At 38.1% G+C, this 22,500-nt stretch overlaps 1 long non-coding RNA gene across 1 annotated transcript in view; it reads right to left on the bottom strand.

The window, feature by feature from the left end:
* Positions 1 to 22,500, bottom strand: part of LOC135107536 (uncharacterized) — a 46,869-nt gene that overhangs the window by 19,560 nt on the left and 4,809 nt on the right. Inside the window, exon 2 of the long non-coding RNA XR_010271811.1 lies at positions 8,109 to 8,177. This is a non-coding gene — a long non-coding RNA (uncharacterized LOC135107536). The remainder of the gene's footprint in view (positions 1 to 8,108; positions 8,178 to 22,500) is intronic.

Here is a 22,500-nt window from a genome sequence, read left to right as displayed (position 1 = left end):
CTTGGTCATCCTCTTTTAAAGATTTTGGTGATACTTTTGCTGTTGCCTTAGACATATCAAAAGCTTTTGATAGAGTCTGGCATAAAAGCTTTGATTTCCAAACTACCCTCCTACGGTTTCTGTCTTTCTCTCTGTAACTTCACATCTCAAATTTCCTTTCTGATTGTTCTATTGCTGCTGTGGTAGACGGTCACTGTTTTTCTCCTAAATCTGTTAACAGTGATATTCAGGGTTCTGTCCTGTCACCCACTCTCTGATCTCTCTAATATTTCTGATTGGGGCAGAGCAAACTTGGTATTGTTCAATACCTCAAAAACTCAATTCCTCAATCTATCAACTCGACACAAACTTCCAGACAACTATCCCCTTTGCTTCAGTAACACTCAACTGTCCCCTTCTACACTGAACATCCTCGGTCTGCCCTTTTCTTATAATATAAACCGGAAACTTCACATCTCATCTTTAGCTAAAACAGCTTATATGAAGTTAGGTGTCTTGAGACGTTTCCGCCAATTTTTCTCACCCCCTCCCCTCCCCAGCTGCTAACTCTGTACAAGGGCCTTATTCATCCATGTATGGAGTATGCTTCACATGTCTGGGGGATTTCCACTCATACCACTCTTTTAGACAGGGTGGAATCAAATCCTTTTTCGTCTCATGAACTTATCTCCTTTAACTGACAGCTTTCAGTCTCTTTTTCATCGCCGCAATGCTGCATCACTTGCTGTCTTCTGCCATTTTCATACTAACTGCTCTTCTGATCTTGTTAACTGCACGCCTCCCCTTCCTCCCGCTTCCTCGCTGCACAAGACTTTCTTCTTTCTCTCACCCGTATTCTGTCCATCTCTCTAATGCAAGAGTTAACCTGTATTCTCAATCATTCATCCCTTTCTCTGGTAAACTCTGGAACTCCCTGCCTGCTTCTGTATTTCCTCCTTCCTATAACATGAATTCCTTCAAGAGGGAAGTTTCAAGACACTTATCCTTCAATTTTTGACTACCGCTTCGGACTCTATTCGTGGACGGCATCTCAGTGGGCGTTTTTTTTTTTTTTTTGTTATCATTATTATCATCATTATTAAACTTTTGTTGCCCTTGGCCTGTGTCTCTCCAACAAAAGAAAAAAAACTTACGTTTTTGAGTTAAGTAACGTTCATTGTATTGTTTGCATTTTCGTTTCGATATCCGATGTGAAGTACTTTACACTTATCTACATTAAAACTCATTTGGCAAGTTTTCCCTCACTCTGACATGTGATGACCCAACAGAAACATCCGAATTTTCATAATATGGCAGTACTCTGACTAGGATAAAAAATAAAAAAATAAAAATAAAGGCAATGATTCTACTCCTCTCCACACGTTTTAGTCTTTTTTTTTTTTTCCTTTTTTTACTTTGGTGCCACCTTGTGCCTCCGTAGTGAAGTGGCTAGTAAGTCTGGCTAGTAAGTCTGGCTAGTAAGTCTGGTTTGAATCCAGGCTAAGGTGGTTGGCTCATAGCTCTTCCGGCTATTAATCCTTCCTTTGGTTATATCAATAAATAGGTATCTGGAGAAACATCGGAAAGTAAACTGTGGAAACATGGTTGTCATAGTGGCCGTGTACCCCGAGGTAAGGGATACCATCCACCACAGACTCAAACGCCATTGCAACGGAGATGAGTGTCGGAACCAGGCGCAGTTACCTGTACACTACTTTGGATATTTGCTGATGCCACACCCAGATACACACACACACACACACACACACACACACACACACACACACACACACACACACACACACACACACACACACACACACACACACACACACACACATAAAAACATAAGAAATAAGGGAAGCTGCAAGAAGCGACCAGGCTTACACGTGGCAGTCCCTGTATGAAATATACCTTCCTATTCCCACCTGTCATCCCCATCCATAAATCCGTCTAATCTTCTCTTAAAGCTCCCTTATGTCTTAGCACTAACAACATGATTACTGAGTCCGTTCCATTCATTTACCACTCTATTTGAGAACCAATTTCTTCTATCTCTTTCTTAAACCAAAATTTTTTAAGCTTGAACCCGTTATTTCTTGTTCTGTCCTGTTTGTTGATCCTAAGAATTTTGATTAGGTCCCCCTTGTTATAACCTTTATACTACTTAAAGACTTCTATCCGGTTCCATCTTAACCTACGTCTCTCTAAAGAATGTAAATTTAACAGCTTCAGTCTCTCCTCGTAAGGAATACTCCTCATCCCCTGTATCATTTTAGTCATTCTCCTCTGTACTGATTTTAATAGACCTACGAGTACAACTCTGTCACCTGTCGCTTAACCATGACCTTATCCAGCCTAACACCTTCCCATCTATCCCATGTGCCCTAACCTTTCTCAGGAGCCTCTGATGGGATACCTTGTCAAACGCTTTACTAAAGTCCAGATATAAGATGTCATAACTATCACCATTATCTGCTGCCTCGTACACTTTACTGTAAAAACTTAACAAGTTCGTCAGGCGGCAAGACTTCCCTTTTGTGAAGCCATGCTATGACTGATATATATATATATATATATATATATATATATATATATATATATATATATATATATATATATATATATATATATATATATATATATATATATATATATATATATATATATATATATATTTTTTTTTTTTTTTTTTTTTTTTTTTTTTTATGTAGGAAGGACACTGGCCAAGGGCAACAAAAATCTAATAAAAAAAATGCCCACTGAAATGCCAGTCCCATAAAAGGGTCAAAGCAGTGGTCAAAAATTCGTGGATAAGTGTCTTGAAACCTCCCTCTTGAAGGAATTCAAGTCATAGGAAGGTGGAAATACAGAAGCAGGCAGGGAGTTCCAGAGTTTACCAGAGAAAGGGATGAATGATTGAGAATACTGGTTAACTCTTGCGTTAGAGAGGTGGACAGAATAGTGGTGAGAGAAAGAAGAAAGTCTTGTGCAGCGAGGCCGCGGAAGGAGGGGAGGCATGCAGTTAGCAAGATCAGAAGAGCAGTTGGCATGAAAATAGCGGTAGAAGACAGCTAGATGTGCAACATTGCGGCGGTGAGAGAGAGGCTGAAGACAGTCAGTTAGAGGAGAGGAGTTGATGAGACGAAAAGCTTTTCATTCCACCCTGTCTAGAAGAGCAGTATGAGTGGAACCCCCCCAGACATCTGAAGCATACTCCATACATGGACGGATAAGGCCCTTGTACAGAGTTAGCAGCTGGGGGGGTGAGAAAAACTGGCGGAGACGTCTCAGAACACCTAACTTCATAGAAGCTGTTTTAGCTAGAGATGAGATGTGAAGTTTCCAGTTCAGATTATAAGTAAAGGACAGACCGAGGATGTTCAGTGTAGAAGAGGGGGACAGTTGAGTGTCATTGAAGAAGAGGGGATAGTTGTCTGGAAGGTTGTGTCGAGTTGATAGATGGAGGAATTGAGTTTTTGAGGCACTGAACAATACCAAGTTTGCTCTGCCCCAATCAGAAATTTTAGAAAGATCAGAAGTCAGGCGTTCTGTGGCTTCCCTGCGTGATATGTTTACCTCCTGAAGGGTTGGACGTCTATGAAAAGACGTGGAAAAGTGCAGGGTGGTATCATCAGCATAGGAGTGGATAGGACAAGAAGTTTGGTTTAGAAGATCATTAATGAATAATAAGAAGAGAGTGGGTGACAGGACAGAACCCTGAGGAACACCACTGTTAATAGATTTAGGAGAAGAACAGTGACCGTCTACCACAGCAGCAATAGAACGGTTCGAAAGGAAACTTGAGATGAAGTTACAGAGAGAAGGATAGAAACCGTAGGAGGGTAGTTTGGAAATCAAAGCTTTGTGCCAGACTCTATCAAAGGCTTTTGATATGTCCAAGGCAACAGCAAAAGTTTCACCAAAGTCTCTAAAAGAGGATGACCAAGACTCAGTAAGGAAAGCCAGAAGATCACCAGCAGAGCGGCCTTGACGGAACCCTTACTGGCGATCAGATAGAAGGTTGTGAAGTGATAGATGTTTAAGAATCTTCCTGTTAAGGATAGATTCAAAAACTTTAGATAAGCAGGAAATTAAAGCAATAGGACGGTAGTTTGAGGGATTAGAGCGGTCACCCTTTTTAGGAACAGGCTGAATGTAGGCAAACTTCCAGCAAGAAGGAAAGGTAGATGTTGACAGACAGAGCTGAAAGAGTTTGACTAGGCAAGGTGCAAGCACGGAGGCACAGTTTCGGAGAACAATAGGAGGGACCCCATCAGGTCCATAAGCCTTCCGAGGGTTTAGGCCAGCGAGGGCATGGAAAACATCATTACGAAGAATTTTAATACGTGGCATGAAGTAGTCAGAGGGTGGAGGAGAGGGAGGAACAAGCCCAGAATCGTCCAAGGTAGAGTTTTTAGCAAAGGTTTGAGCAAAGAGTTCAGCTTTAGAAATAGATGTGATAGCAGTGGTGCCATCTGGTTGAAGTAGAGGAGGGAAAGAAGAAGAAGCAAAGTTATTGGAGATATTTTTGGCTAGATGCCAGAAATCACGAGGGGAGTTAGATCTTGAAAGATTTTGACATTTTCTGTTAATGAAGGAGTTTTTGGCTAGTTGGAGAACAGACTTGGCTTGGTTCCGGGCAGAAATATAAAGTGCATGAGATTCTGGTGATGGAAGGCTTAAGTACCTTTTGTGGGCCACCTCTCTATCATGTATAGCACGAGAACAAGCTGTGTTATACCAAGGTTTAGAAGGTTTAGGACGAGAAAAAGAGTGAGGAATGTACGCCTCCATGCCAGACACTATCACCTCTGTTAGTCGCTCAGCACACAAAGACGGGTCTCTGACACGGAAGCAGTAGTCATTCCAAGGAAAATCAGCAAAATACCTCCTCAGGTCCCCTCAACTAGCAGAGGCAAAACGCCAGAGGCACCTTCGCTTAGGGGGATCCTGAGGAGGGATTGGAATGATAGGACAAGATAAAGATATTAGATTGTGATCGGAGGAGCCCAACGGAGAAGAAAGGGTGACAGCATAAGCACAAGGATTAGAGGTCAGGAAAAGGTCAAGAATGTTGGGCGTACCTCCAAGACGGTCAGGAATACGAGTAGGGTGTTGCACCAATTGCTCTAGGTCATGGAGGATAGCAAAGTTGTAGGCTAGTTCACCAGGATGGTCAGTGAAGGGAGAGGAAAGCCAAAGCTGGTGGTGAACATTGAAGTCTCCAAGAATGGAGATCTCTGCAAAAAGGAAGAGGGTCAGAATGTGCTCCACTTTGGAAGTTAAGTAGTCAAAGAATTTCTTATAGTCAGAGGAGTTAGGAGAGAGGTATACAGCACAGATAAATTTAGTATGAGAATGACTCTGTAGTCGTAGCCAGATGGTGGAAAACTCGGAAGATTCAAGAGCGTGGGCACGAGAGCAGGTTAAGTCATTGCGCACATAAACGCAGCATCCAGCTTTGGATCGAAAATGAGGATAGAGAAAGTAGGAGGGAACAGAAAAGGGGCTACTGTCAGTTGCCTCAGACACCTGAGTTTCAGTGAGGAAAAGAAGATGAGGTTTAGAAGAGGAGAGGTGGTGTTCTACAGATTGAAAATTAGATCTTAGACCGCGAATGTTGCAGAAGTTAATGAAGAAAAAGTTGAGGGGGTGTGTCAAGACACTTAGGGTCGTCGACGGAAAGGTAGTCCGACCTGGGGACATTTATGGTCCCCTCCCCAGATGGGGACTCCGAGGCTGGTGTAGGAGTCGCCATGATTTTAAAATTTTTGAGTGAAGGGTGTGTGTGTTATTAGGTGCTTGTAGTTTTGTGTGGAGGAAGAGAGTTGTCTTTAGAGGGCAGGCTGTGACTACCCCCTTGTGTTGTGAGACACAAAGGGAAACGTTCAGTGAGGTCACAGCTGGGTTTAATGATAAGTTCACAGCACCCCCTGAACAGTGCTTTAGACCTCACTGGGAGTAATTATCGTTTCGGCAGGTGTCTACTGCCTCCTCCATGCATAAATAAATAAATAAATAAATATATATATATATATATATATATATATATATATATATATATATATATATATATATATATATATATATATATATATATATATTTTTTTTTTTTTTTTTTTTTTTTTATTTATTTATTTATCTATTGTGACTAATTTTAAGTTATATTTGTCTAAATGCTCCCTAATGTTCTTCGCTATTATTGACTCCATTATTTTACCTACAACAAAAGTTAAGCTGACAGGTCTATAATTAGACGCTAAAGTTTTAACTCCCTTCGTAAAGATAGATACTTCATTACTGGTACCTCACCTGACTCAAGTGATTTCCTAAAGACAGAAACTAACGGCTCACTAATAACCTCTTTGCATTCCTTAAGTACTCTAGGATATATTTCATCTGGCCCGGGTGTCTTGAATTTTTTTTTAGCCTATGTATCTCCTGTTCCACTATCTCCTTAGTTATGGTAATATCTGTCAGCTTCTCATTCTCATGTGTTCTAAACATCTGTTGGCTATTTGGTATATCTGCATGTTTCCCTGGGTGAAGACAGTTGGAAAATACTGATTCAGAATTTTACTTATCTCCTCCCCAGAACTAACAAGCTCTCCATCAAACTAACACACACACACACACACACACACACACACACACACACACACACACACACACACATACACACACGCAAATCAAGTTTTAAAGTTTTCCCAGAGAATAAATATTAAGATTTCATGTTCAGTAAATAGGAATTAAAATACAAAATAAATTCACTGATTCATGATATAAAGCATTTGACAGTGAGGTGGAAAAATCAGAGTGATACTCCGGCGACTGAGCTTCGCATTTACAAGAATCATACAGACTAGACACGTCTCTATGTAATTATAGTTTCCTGGTGTTTTCGTTCGAATGCTGGTGTTCGCAATTTGTTTTCATACAAGCCAAAATTTATATAAATCAAGTTTATCACTCATTAGTTATAACAGTATTCGAACTTAAATCATAATGATAGAAATACTGTGAATTATTTTTTCATCTATTACGTAAAATGATATTGCACTTCTTTAAGTATTATGGTAACATACATTTAGCATTCCCAACTCTCATGCTTATCACACAAGAGTAGAAAATAAAAGGTGTACTGTACTTGCTGCCATATTTTCAGCTGATGTTGATCAATTGCTCCCGATGGCGAGTTCAGCGACCTTCACATATGTTGCCTACCTCTGCATCTGGGCATGCGCCGTTGAATCACGCGCATATCCCGATCCCATGCCTCATATACTTAAAGGTCCAAAACTATCCTAAGCAGCACAGCGGGTCGGACCCTCGTCCCATCCGGTATGAAGACTTTAACACTAGTCGCTGGGGGCTGCGGCTCCCTGGCGCTACTGTCGCTGCTCCTGCTGCAGGTAACTCTATTGGCCTATGATTTTGCGAAGAAAAGAAACTTTCCTATTAGTGAATGTTAGAAGAGTTTCTGTTTTGAGAAATGGCTTTTCGTATTTATTTATTTTTCATTTTTTTTTTTTCATTATTACTAAAATTGCTTTCTCTTTTTTAAACTTATAAGGTTTCTTATCACACAGCTTTCCTTCCATGTTTTCTTCGCGTTCAGGTTTAGTGATGCAAGACTTAACCACTATTGACAAACTTTCACCCTTTTCACTGGTAAACTCTGGAACTCTCTGTCTGTTTCAGTAATTCCGTCTTCCAATGACTTGTTTTTTTTTTTTTATGTTGGACACAACACTTTTCTAACTTTTCATAATTCCTTTGATATTATTTTTTATTATTATTTTTACTTATTTGATTATTAATCTTCTTTTTTTCTCTCTTTTAGGGGGGATTGACTGCGGACATTCTTTTTTTTTTATCAATTTTGTTGTCTTTGGCCGGTTCCCCCTCTTACTTAAAATATAAAGGGATGCTACCCACATATACAAACCCCTCAGATTCATTATCATTAATCATGATTGATTAGATTAATCATGATTGATAAGATGGATATATATATATATATATATAGAGAGAGAGAGAGAGAGAGAGAGAGAGAGAGAGAGAGAGAGAGAGAGAGAGAGAGAGAGAGAGAGAGAGAGAGAGAGAGATAATAATGCACTACCTACCTTTTCTATTCCTCTGCCATGGTTTAAGCACTTCTCCACAGGTGTCATGAAATGCGGAGCTCCCCTGATCTGAATGAGGGACGCAAGGTATTAAACAGTGATCAGTTCCATCATGCAAATGCAGTCGTAATACGAGAAGCACATATTGTCAACTTTTTCCTTGGTTTATTTTGGAAAAGGATATTGATTTTGTTGTATAAAGTGCCACAAAAATAAGATTTTTTATCCAAGAAGAATATTGTGCAAATGGAAATTCTTGAAAATACTTCCATGGTGTAAAAAGCTCACTTTTCATGGGTCAGAGAAATTAGCCTAGGAAAAAAAAGTCAAAATAAGAGAACAAGGAGAGAATCAATTTAGTTTCTGAGGTGTCTTAATATTCCTTTCTTTAAAACAGTTCACGTCATAAGAAGAAATAAAAACAATAAAAAGAAGAGTAATTCATTAGTCAAACAGTGGACAAGTATGAAAGAATAAAGATACCGGTTAACTTTTGAATTAGGAACGTGGGATAAGAGTAAGTAGACAGTGTTGTGCATGCAGTTAACTATTACAGAAAAAGAAATAACGATAGAAGATAATAAGAGATTCGAGACAGTCTGTTGGAGGAGAGGAGTCAATGAAACGAAAAGCTCTTCACTCCACCTTATTTAGGAGAGCTGTAAGTTGAACAACCCTATAATGGGAGTAGGACATGTGCGAAGAAAGTAGTTGCTATCAATTTTAGAATGCTTCGTTGTTCACAGAAATATGAACTAGCACAATCTATTAATTTAATGCATCTCTTCTGTCTAATACCTTCAGTTTTGATGAGCTCACAAACACGTTCTTGCATATCCCATGTATATTATGAATCTCTTGTACTGGTTCGTTCATCCTCCTAACTAGCATTTCTTTCTTACATTTTTCCTTCGTATCCTTTGTTAATTATCCTAACCAGGGTAACATTCACGGTGATGTGTGTGTGTGTGTGTGTGTGTGTGTGTGTGTTATTTATATATATATATATATATATATATATATATATATATATATATATATATATATATATATATATATATATATATATATATATATATATATATATATATATATATATATATATATATATATATATATATCAAGAACAGAGTATCACATATTTTAATAAATGCGATTGTAGTTACTCATTAACTTTCCTGTACTGGCACGATGAACAGAATATACATGATAATGAATGACATGAGTACGGTATAGCCTTGGAGGGCAAAAAAATATCCACATGTCAGACTCAAGAAAACAATACGCCATAAAAGTTGTACCCGTATAATGTACGGAAGGAATTAAATGGTTTAATGCAATTTCGTTAAAGAAAGCAACTAATGAAAATAAAGCAATTAATTGTATTAAAAGAAATCTTTCGTCCGCAGATGAATACACTATTCATTATTTGGTTTTACTCAAATTGATACCGTTTCCTGCTGCCACGTTGACAGGCAGAGATAAGGTATGTTCACAGGAATTAGTATGCTCATCAGATTACACAGATACTGTGTATTTCTGAAATTTCAAATAGAATACATTTCATTCATTTTGTGTGAAAAAAAAAAAAGTTAGTCTCCTATCAGCACCGCTGGCCGTGAACATTACTGAATTTTATCATAAACTCAGTATAAGAAGTATTCCAACAAAGATAAAATGGAATTCACTCCGCATTTCTCTATCGAATCTTTCTCTGTCTAGCCATTAGCCATATTAGTGAACACTTAACTTTACTATGATTGACTAATTACTTATTGTTTATTCTGTTTGTACTAGTAGTCTCTATCATATGTCACGATGACATGCGTATTTTTCTCCTCTTGTGCGTTATGATGTAATTCCTTTCAAACAATTAATTTTGTGTTTCAATAGTATTGCAGATGCTGCTGCATTCCTGTACAATGTATTGGCCTTTGAATCCTTTCACAACAACAAAAATAACAACGCCAATAAATCACACTTTTTAGGTATGTGGAGCTACAGCAGAGGAAAGCGAGGACGTGATGAAAGTTCTGCAAAGTGTTGGAAGTACTAACTGTGAGGGTGAAGGAGGGAACTGTGTACATGAACCCTCCCTGAGCCAGTCTCATGTGGACGAGAGAAAACAGTCAAGTAAAGAGAGAATAAGGAATGTACCTCAGGAGGAATCAGTAGATTTAAAAAATGAAATTCAAAATAGGAAATCTCCTGCAGATGCACAGAAAACTAAAGGTAATCTAGATAAAAAAAATAAGAAAAGAACAAAGACAAGAAAGCAGGCAAGAAAAACGGCAAGAAAAACGAAGAAGCAAAAAACATCCGCCAAAAAAACAAAAGGGAAAAACGCGAGTGATAAAAACAAGAAGCCTCTTAAGAAAGCAAATTTGAAGCGTGGCAATACAAAATCAAAAACAGTAAAAACTAACGATTCCGAAATAAAAATGAAAAAGAAGAAGAACAACAACAAGAACAAGGATAACAACAACAAAAATAGAAATAAAAAACTCAAGAAGGCCAAGAAGCTGAAGAAGAAAAATATTAAGAAATATGGTAAAAATCACAAGGAGAATGCAACAAAGAAAAAAAACAAGAAATTGAAAAAAAATAAACCAGTACTAAAGAAAAAGATGAAAAAGGCGAAGAGGATACAGGAAGATGGAAAGGAAACCAACAAGAAAAGGAAAAAGGAATCTATTGAAAAGAATATGCATAGCGGAAAAAAGAAGAAAAATAAGTCGAAAAAAAAGGCTCAGCGTATCAAGAAAAAGCTAAAGAAAGCAAATAGGGTACAGAAGAAAACAAAGGAAACCAGCAAAAAGAGAAAAAAAAAATCTGGTAAAAAGCGCAATAAAAATGCAACGGGGAAAAATAAACTCAAACAACGAAAATTTAAGGAAAAAGAATTGTCTACTCGAAAAGATAAAGATACACCTGCAACCAGTGAGGATGCGGAACTGAATAAAAAAAACAATAAAGCAAGACCAGAAAAAGATAGTGATAATGATAAAGATAATAAAGATAAGAAGAAGAAGAAGAAGAAGAAGAAGAAGAAGAAGAAGAAGAAGAAGAAGAAGAAGTGCAAGAAAAATACGAAGAAGTGTAGCAAGAAAGGAGGATTATGCAAGAAATGGGGCAAGTGCAAGAAGGGAACAGTGATACCCAAGATGTGTGGAAAGAAGAAGACGTGCGAGTGTTGCGTCGAAAAGAACCCGAAACCGAAACCGAAACCGAAACCGAGTAAGTATTAGCATAGTATTGTGTTTATTTTGCTGGAATGGACTGGACCAGTGTGTGTGTGTATATGAAAAGAGAGAGAGAGAGAGAGAGAGAGAGAGAGAGAGAGAGAGATTTTGTACGGATAATTAATTTCTTTTATTTCTGCATTATTAATGGTAAGATATTCATGACATTTTTTTTTTTTAGAGCGCTGCAAAAAATCTGAAAAGAGAAGATGCAAGAAATATAAAGGAAAGTGCAAGAAAAAGTGCAAGAAGTGGGAAAGGAGAATTAAGAAGGGGTGCAAGAATGACCGGTGCAAATGTTGCGTCAAGTGTCCCAAGAAGTGCTACGGCGGCTGGGGTTTCTGCGTCGCCAAAAAGAAATACTGTAATGGCTACATTAACGGGAAATGCGAGTACAATGACTGCTACTGCTGCGTGATAGGTGAAGTGGCTAGTACAGATACACACACACACACACACACACACACACACACACACACACACACACACACACACACACACACACACACACAACGAACAGTAAAAATGCGGAAATTGTGATTAGTATGACTTTTGTAGAGCTGTGTAACATCGCCCTGGGTAATGACCTAATTTTCTGTTTTTGCAGAGAAAGAAATGACCACCACGACGACCACACCGCTAACAACAACAACAACAACAACTACTACTACTACTACTACTACTACTACAACTACTACTACTACTAATAATAATAATAATAATAATACTACAACCACTACTAGTACTACTACCACTACTAGTACTACTACCACTACTAGTACTACTACCACTCCTAGTATTAATACTACTACTACTACTACTACTACTACTACTACTACTACTACTACTACTACTACTACCACCCCTATTTCTACCCCTACTACTACTACTACTACTGCTGCTACTACTACTACTACTACTACTACTACTACTACTACTACTACTACTACTACTACTACTACTACTACTACTACTAATACTGCTTCTACTACTACTACTACTACTACTACTACTACTACTACTACTACTACTACTACTACTACTACTACTACTACTACTGCTACAACTACTACTGCTACAACTACTGCCAATACCGCTACAACTACTACCAGTACCGCTACACCTAATACCATTACTGATATTACCACCATCACAACTACTACTACTACTACAGCCAATACTGCCACTACCACTACAACCAGTACTGTCAGTATTACAACACCCAATACTGCCACTACTACTACTACTACCATTATTGGTACTATTCCTGCTACTATTACTACTACTACTGCTGCTACTGGCACTACTATTACCGGTACTGCTACTATTGATACTGTTGTTCCTATTACTACTACTACTACTACCACCAACACTGACACTACTACTAGCAATACTGCTACTACCACCACCAATACTGCTACTGCTACTACCAATACTGATACTGCAACTACTATTATCAATACTGCTACTACCCCTACTAATACTGATACTACTATTACCAATACTGATACTACTGCTACCGACACTGCCACAACTACTACCACTGCTGCTACTTCTACTACTAGTGGACTTGGGCGGAGTCTTAATGATTATCTTGAAAGAGCAGAAGCACTGGCGAACTATCAGAGAAGAGCTTTGGATATTATAAATGAACTTAACACTCTCCTTAGTCAACGGAGAAGGCGAAGGAGGAAAAGAGAGGATGTCTCCGTAATCATTATCCAGCTAAATCAGCAAGTAATATTGGGGGATTCCGCAGTTGTATCTGTTGATATAACCATTATGTTTGAAGTTCTCACTAATCTTGTAATCATTGTAGCTAAATTTAAATCCGTTGAAATAGGATACAAAGAAAAGGAAGAAATAAGAAGCATCTTAATAGTAATGGTAGGTACAGTAAACAAAATTCCAGAACTATACAATAAAGAGATAGAAAACGCGAATCTTGCCAAGATGGAACTGGAGAGCATGGGGGTGACGGGGCTATCCACAATCCCTCAGACTCTTGTCACCACTGAATACATCATAACTTTGGTCACAATCCTTCCGACGATGACATCAACAGTGACGACGACTACAATGATGACTACAGAGATGACAACAATGAAGACCACAAAGATGATGACTACAATGATGACTACAGAGATGACAACAATGAAGACCACAAAGATGATGACTACAATGATGACTACAGAGATGACAACAATGAAGACCACAAAGATGATGACTACAATGATGACTACAGAGATGACAACAATGAAGACCACAAAGATGATGACTACAATGATGACTACAGAGATGACTACAATGATGACTACAGAGATGACGACGACTACAATGATGATTACAAAGATGACGACGACCACAATGATGACTGCAGAGATGATGACTACGATGATGACTACAGAGATGACGACGACTACGATGATGACTACAAAGATGACGACGACTACGATGATGACTACAAAGATGACGACGACTACGATGATGACTACAGAGATGACGAGTACAATGAAGACCACAGAGATGACAACAACTACAATGATGACTACATAGATGACGACGACTTCGATGATGACTACAGAGATGACGACGACTACGATGACTGCAGAGATGACGACTTCGACGATGACTACTGCTACGACAATGAGTACAACCAATATCGTGACAACTACAACGACTGCGGTTAGTACATAAGAAAATAAAGAAAGCTGCAAGTCATCAGGCCTACACTTGGCAGAACCTGTGTGAAGCATACCTATTTCCATCTTTCACGAAAACAATGAAGGGCTGCCATTTGAAAATGTTTTCTTCTCAATTCACTAAATGTTAGAAAGTAAAGCACAGAGGCACAGTTTACACGTGATATACTATATGACATTTTTTTCACCATTATTATTTATTAATTACTATATTGATGTTAATTTGTATTAGTCAGCAACAACGGAATTTTTTGTATTATACAGTTAATAAATAAAAAAGAAAAAGAAAAAGCTAGTGTACAACATGGCAACCGGATATGATGAAAGGAAATTAGTTTCTAAGGAATAGCCGTTGCGTTTATCTTGGAGTCGGAAAAAATTTAGATTATCCATGAGATCCACATACAGTTCGTCTATTGGTATTGTAGGTAATGAAGATTTAAGATTGTTACCTCTGCTCTGTCAGAGTAGAATGATAAAATGCAAAAAAAAATAAAAAATAGAATAAAAAATAAAATAAAATAAATAAATAAATAATAATTTATTCCAACAATGTAATGAAATAGGCTCCAAAATAATGTATTCCGTGTCATCAGAATCTGTTCGACGAAAATGATAATTCCAAATTTGAAAGTACGCACTAGTGGAAGATCAGAGGTATTTACCCAGAGGCGGCTTAATGTTTTGACCAGAGGTTTTAATGACTGAAGGTGTTTGCTGAACACATACAATCTAGTTAAAGGTAGAAGATAATATACTAAGCAGAAGGGAGCTTTTTTTTTTTTTTTTTTCTTTAGCATTGTAAAGGAAATGTCAAAAATATTAATCTTTTTTTTCAGAAAAAGGTTCTCTTTTCATTGTGATGATACGTCTGGTTTGATGATGCTACTTTAGTATAACTGATAAAAATTAAACATCCAGGTTCTAAAAGACTTTGTATGGCTATTGAATAACTTAAAATAGGTTAAGGTTTGACTGAAAAATATATTTCATATATTCTCATCACAAGAAGTATCCCTTAAATTTATGAATTTTTATCAAACAGTAAGATGAAAGATTTTAGGAGGACAGTGACGACATTTAGAATATAAAGGAAGATGGAATGCGACTTGATGGTGGAATTCCGCTGAATTCTGAAAAAAAATTGACCTTTAATACCAATGGAAATTTCAAGAAAGTAAAAATACCACCTGTCATATTAATTTTGATTCTGTGAATAATATTTATGAATGTCAACATCTCCATGGGGTGTTAAAACACATAAAAACTTTCGACTATTAATTTTTGTCCGGTTTATATAATAAAGTGTGACGTGATGAAGCATAATGGTACTTTTATTTCTGCTATCGACAACGAGGATTATTTGGAATCTTAATAATGGTTCTATCACACCCCATGATTTTTAGAATTTTTAAAGTTTGAATCAGACTTTTTTACTGATGAGATTCTAAGTTTCACCAGTTCTACATGCAGTGACATTATATACACACTCGCTCAATGAAACAGATTCCAAAAAAGAGAAGTGGCATCAGTTAAATAGTCGAAAATTCTTGCATTAAACAAATGGAGAAAATACCCATGAAAATAAAGAACTTATTTACGGCGAAACCAATGAAAGGCAAAGTCATGTCAGTCAATGTACTTATGTGTAGTGTACATGTATGCGCTGAGTGGTGCGACAGACTATGTAGTGATTTGAGAAGCAAGGAAAGCCAGGCATTATTTATTTTGTTCACCCAGTATTTAACATCGTTTCCGATTTGGAGCTATGAACTTTGGTTCGAATCCTCAATCCCTATAATGAACCCTGTGTTTAAACATCACTAAAGATTCGAATTTATGAACCTTCTTTGCTACACTACATCTTTCCTGGCGCTTTCAAGAGAGGCAATAATCAGTTAAGCCCCAACTCGGTTTAGTTTTCTGTCATCGTACTTTCATTTGAAGGACATCTTAACAGATGTCTGCAGCGCTGGTCCTTCATATCTTAAACCTGATGTTACCAGCTGTTTGTCAGGGAGACATTGCTGTATGTGATGATGTATTTTTGTATGGAAGGAAGTTTCATAGTTCAGATTCTATTTATACGTTAACATCACATCTACACAGTGAATCGATGATATTCGCTTCAAATATAATTAAACATATCACAAGTGCCTTTACCATCATCATTTACTTTCCCATTTATAATACATATATTATTGACACAAGAATACAACGGAAATACGAGAATTCCTGCAGTTCTAGCAAGTGAAATGATTACATCCAGGTACCTTCGTGAGGCAGATATCAGTATGCTAAGATTTTATAAATATGCATATCTATCAAACCTATGAGGAGGGCAGACTTTTTTTCACGTTATACTCGTATTTGTAGTGTATTTGAACCTGCCGTGGTACAGTGGGGCCGCTCGCGCTTTAGAGACCGAGGAGTGCGCAGGCGCTAAGGTTCGAATCCTAGCCACGGTCAGAGGGTAGGAAATGCATTTACTCGGGTCAACGGTTCGCAAATGCCAAATCCAAAGTTCTTCAGTAGGAGGTGCTGTCCTAACCCCTAACAAACTAAGGAAACCGGACGTAAAACCTGATCTGTATCTTGGAACTTATCTAATATATATATATATATATATATATATATATATATATATATATATATATATATATATATATATATATATATATATATATATATATATATATATATATTAGATAAGTTCCAAGATACAAATCAGGTGAACAGGGACGAACCAGGAATAATTCTTCATTTATTGAAGTTGCAACGTTTCATCTTAAGCAGAAGGCATCATCAGACAAAAATAAAACATCATTGAGTGTATATATATATATATATATATATATATATATATATATATATATATATATATATATATATATATATATATATATATATATATATATATATATATATATATATATATATATATATATATATATATATATATATATATATATATATATATATATATATATAAACACACACACACACACACACACACACACACCGCCGCGTTGTGTAGTGGTTGGCACGCTCGGTTCACAACCGAGAAGGCTCGGATTCGAGTCCCGGGGCGTGGCGTGTCAATTGGGAGACTCTTACTAATGTGTAGCCCCTTGTCGGGATGTAACCCGAGGGGTTGTGACCTCGCTGTCCCGAAGTGTGGTGCGTGAGTAGTCTCAGTCCTACCCAAAGATCGGTCAATACGAGCTCTGAGCTCTTTCCGTAGGGAAGACTGGTGGGGTGACCAGAAGATGACCGTAGGTGTATGATACAGAGAGAGAGAGAGAGAGAGAGAGAGAGAGAGAGTGTGTGTGTGTGTATGCGTCTGTGTGTAAAAGATTACTGAATGTGCAGTGGCGGTGACAATACGAGAACACAAGTGTACAAAGATGGTGAGGGATCGGATGTGCCGACTGCGAACGTGGCTCATGTAAAGCAGGTGTGATGGTGATGTGTGTGTGTGTTTGTGTGTGTGTATGTGTGTGTGTGTGTGGTGTTCATTTTTTGTCCTCATTATTTTCTGTTTTATATATATATATATATATATATATATATATATATATATATATATATATATATATATATATATATATATATATATATATATATATATATATATATATATATACACATAACAAAGTACACAATGCCAATTTCGCATCGTCACGACCTTTTAAAAAGGCTACCGTAATTGAGTTATAATTGCGCTGCATTACATGTGTCATTTTGAATGAAAATGATGATGATGGTGGTGAAGAAAGTACTTACGAACTTTTTTTTTTTTTTTTTGATAATGATGATGCCTATTTTGTGGGGTTTCCATATTTTGTACTTGATGTTTTAGCAGACAAGTTCTTGGTATTGAAGGAAGAGATCAAAATCAAGATGCAACCAATGGAAAAAAAGTATATTCCCGCAAGAATGTTGGGAGCACCATCGCCAGTGATCCTGCCACCGTGCACTAGTGGACATGCTTGCAACAAATGTAAAGGTCATCAGCACAGATTATTTTTATAGACTTCCCTAGACAAAGCATTTCCTATTATTTGAATTGTTATCACAAAAAAAATAAATGTGCTGAGGAGAAATCTTCCCCAGATTTAACTTTTACAAAAACTCAAAAAGGAATCACACGTGACATTTATTTTTTTTTTACATTCTTTGAGTAATAAAACGATCTCGCATCTCTAAGCTGCACAAATATGATAGTTTCTTATAAAAGTGATATAATACAGATAGGTGAATGGGAAAGATTTTTCAAATGGGTGACAAATGAATAAGGTGATATTAGTCTTGGATTTGATGTTGTTGTCATAGTCGTGTTGGTCTTGGGAAAGTCTTATTCTGAAGTAATTTTAGTTTTACATTCGATATTTTTGTCAACTTTAAAATATTAAAAACATAGATTTAAGTCAGTAACTTTTTTTTTTTTTTGTGTGTGTGTGTGTGTGTGTTTAATGCCAGGAATATTTACGTTACACCTAAGGGTGCTTTCATGTAAATTTTGGACATTTAATATAGAAAGGAATAAGGAATTGAACTGCGTAAAGGGTATTTTACAGTTCCGAAGAGGTAAAACACATTATTGTGGCTCTCACGTCTACGACAGTGTTGCAGGCTTCTTGTTCTGCGTTCGTATTCGAATACTTGACAAAATATTTATATGATATCCAGTGATTATATACATGTTATTATTATAAGCAGCCAAATATTAGAGAGAGAGAGAGAGAGAGAGAGAGAGAGAGAGAGAGAGAGAGAGAGAGAGAGAGAGAGAGAGAGAACGACGACGACTACGACTACGACTACGACGCCTTACCCTCACACCACCAGAGACGCCCACTCGAGGAAACAGCAACTAACCGTGCCCTTCGCCAGGAACGAGACATTCCTGCCTAGGTACGCTAGGGCTAGGCTGTCGAAGTCTGGTGCGACAGGAGATCCACAACGCTGCTACACTCCAGACATTTCAGTGTGCTGTTAACACTTGGCTGGTGAGACAGAATGAGTGAGTTTGTGCGTCTCTAGTAACTTATTTGTTCTCATTACATCAGTGAGCTAAAAATAGTTGCCGGCATCTCACCGTGAGACTCTCTCTTCCCTCCTCCTTTCCTCAGTTCTTCTCTCATCATATCACGTCCATCCAGCTCCTCTATTTTTCTTCTTCAATATTCCTTTCATTCTTCTTTCCTTTTGTCTTTTCCTCCTCCTCCTCCTCCTCCTCCTCCTCCTCCTCCTTCTCCTCCTCCTTCTTCTCCTCCTCCTCATGGTCTTCTTCTTCTTCCTTGTCTTCGCCTTAATCTTTCTTCATCTTCTTTTATTGTGGTATTAGCAAGAAATTTAATCTTCTTCTTCTTCTTCTTCTTCTTCTTCTTCTTCTTCTTCTTTTATTGTGGTATTTGCAAGGAATTTAATCTTCTTCTTCTTCTTCTTCTTCTTCTTCTTCTTCAGTTTTGTTTCTTCCGTATTTCTTTTCCAGTTCCTTCCTTCATGTGAATGAGGCTCATGTACATTTAATCTCTCTCTCTCTCTCTCTCTCTCTCTCTCTCTCTCTCTCTCTCTCTCTCTCTCTCTCTCTCTCTCTCTCTCTCTCTCTCTCTCTCTCTCTCTCTCTCTCTCTCTCTCTCTCTCTCTCTCTCTCTCTCTCTTTCTCTCTCTCTGTATATATATATATATATATATATATATATATATATATATATATATATATATATATATATATATATATATATATATATATATATATATATATATATTATTAGACGAATGCCTGGAACTTATGAGGGCGAGATGGAGTAACAATCTTCATATAAACTAAGTCGCCTTCTCCGAAGCACACCAAAATATAAATATTCCTGCATCTCTAACTTAGTGCATATTAGCGTGCGCCCTGCCTGACAATGAATATTCGGAAACTTGTGCGATTGTACCTCATAAACCATCATAACTGTAGCTGGGACCCTGCTAATCACTTAAACCTTCAAAAGGAAGACGCTTTTCCGTCTCGTGCTTTGTTAAACGAGGAGTGTCATCGAAAACCATAAACAGAAATGCGGTAACCAGGTACATGTATTATCACGTACTAAGTTATGCAGGATGTCCAAAATTTTTCTATTTGTTTCTCAATGAAGCCGCTTGAGGTTGAGTAAAGAGCTGAAACGTTCACTTCTTTGACTCTATACTGTTGACATATTGTATGTTGTACCCTATTGGTAAACACTGCACCATAGTTGTCTGCTAGAAACACTGGCACAACTCGGGATCCCTTATCGACTATGGAAACTTAGTAAGGAAATCATCATTTAAATAGTCACACGACACACCATTCACTCGGTAGGATTCCGGCAGGTTAAAACATCACTGGGCATTAGGCAGTAGGCACCTGCCGAAACGATAATTACTCCCAGTGAGGTCTAAAGCACTGGATCAGAGAGTGCTATGAACTTGTCATTAAACCCAGCTGTGACCTCACTGAACGTTTCTCTTTGTGTCTCACAACACAAGGGGGCAATCACAGCCTGCCCTCTAAAGACAACTCTCTTCCTTCCCACAAAATCCCAAGCACCTAATAACACACACACATCCTTCACTCAAAATTATAAATTATCATGGCGACCCCTACACCAGCCTCGGAGTCCCAATCTGGGGAGGGAACCACAAATGTCCCCAGGTCGGACTGCTCTTCTGATATCGACCCGAAGTGTCTTGATACTCCCTCAACTTTCTCTTCATTAACTTCTGCAACATTCGCGGTCTTAGATCTAATTTTCAATCTGTAGAAAACCACCTCTCCGCTACTAAACCTCATCATCTTTTCCACACCAAAATACTGGAGTCTGAGGTAACTGACAGCAGTCCCTTTTCTGTTCCCTCCTACTTTCTTCATCCTACTTTCAATCCAAATCTGGATGTTGCATTTATGTGTGCAACGACTTAACCTGCTGTCGTTCCCACGCTCTTGAATCTTCTGAGTTTTCCACCATCTAGCTATGACTACAGAGTCACTCTCAAACTAAATTTATATGTGCTATATACCTCTCGCCTAATTCCTCTGACTATAAGAAATTCTTTGACTATTTAACTTCCAAAGTGGAGCACATTCTGACTCTCTTCCCTTTTGCGGAAATCTCCATTCTTGGAGACTTCAATGTTCACCACCAGCTTTGGCTTTCCTCTCTTCACTGACCATCCTGGTGAACTAGCCTTCAACTTTGCGATCCTCCACGACCTAGACCAATTGGTGCAACACCCTACTCATATTCCTGGCCGTCTAGGAGATACACCCAACATTCTTGACCTTTTTCTAACTTCTAATCCTTCTGCTTATTCTGTTACCCTCTCTTCTCCGTTGGGCTCCTCCGATCACAATCTGTATCTTATCCTATCGCTCCAATCCCTCCTCAGGATCCCCCTAAGCAGAGGTGCTTCTGACGTTTTGCCTCTGCTACTTGGGGGACCTGAGAAGGTACTTTGCTGATTTTCCTTGGAATGACTACTGCTTTCGTGTCAGAGACCTGTCTCTGTGTTCCAAGCACATAACAGAGGCGATAGTGTCCGGCATGGAGGCGTACATTCCTCACTCTTTTTCTCAACCTAAACCTTCCAAACCTTGATTTAACACAGCTTGTTCTCGTGCTATACATGATAGAGAGGTGGCCTACAAAAGGTACTTGAGCTTTCCATTACCAGAATTTCATGTGCTTTGTATTTCTGCCCAGAACCATGCCAAGTCTGTTCTCCAACTAGCCAAAAACTCCTTCATTAATAGAAAGTGTCAAAATATTTCAAGATCTAACTCCCCTCGTGACCTCTGGCTTCTAGCCAAAAACATCTCCAATAACTTTGCTTCTTCTTTCCCTCCTTTATTTCAACCAGATGGCATCACTGCTATCACATCTATCTCTAAATTTGAACTCTTCGCTCAAACCTTTGCTAAAAACTCTACGTTGAACGATTCAGGGTTTGTTCCTCCCTCTCCTCCACTCTCTTGACTACTTCTTGCTACCTATTAAAATTCTTCGCAGTGATGTTTTCCATGCACTCGCTAGCATTAACCCTCGAAAGGCTTGCGGACCTGATGGAGTCCGTCCTATTGTTCTCCGAAGCTGTACCACCGTGCTTGTACCTTACCTAGTCAAACTCTTCCAGCTCTGTCTGTCACCATCTACCTTTCCTTCTTGCTGGAAGTTTGCCTACATTCAACCTGTTCCTAAAAAAGGTGACCGTTCTGATCCCTCAAACTACCGTGTTATTGCTTTAAGTTCCTGCCTATCTAAAGTTTTTATAATCTAACCTCAACAGGAAGATTCTTAAACATCTGTCACTTCACAACCTTCTATCTGATCGCCAGTATGGGTTCCGTCAAGGCTACTCTACTGGTGATCTTCTGGCTTTCCTTATTCAATCTTGGTCATACTCTTTTAGAGAGTTTGG

This window comes from Scylla paramamosain, chromosome 15 (genome assembly GCF_035594125.1).
Source record: "Scylla paramamosain isolate STU-SP2022 chromosome 15, ASM3559412v1, whole genome shotgun sequence".
In the NCBI taxonomy this organism is placed as follows: domain Eukaryota; kingdom Metazoa; phylum Arthropoda; class Malacostraca; order Decapoda; family Portunidae; genus Scylla; species Scylla paramamosain.
Note: the sequence above shows the minus strand (reverse complement) of the source record. Positions and strands in the feature narration are given on the sequence as shown.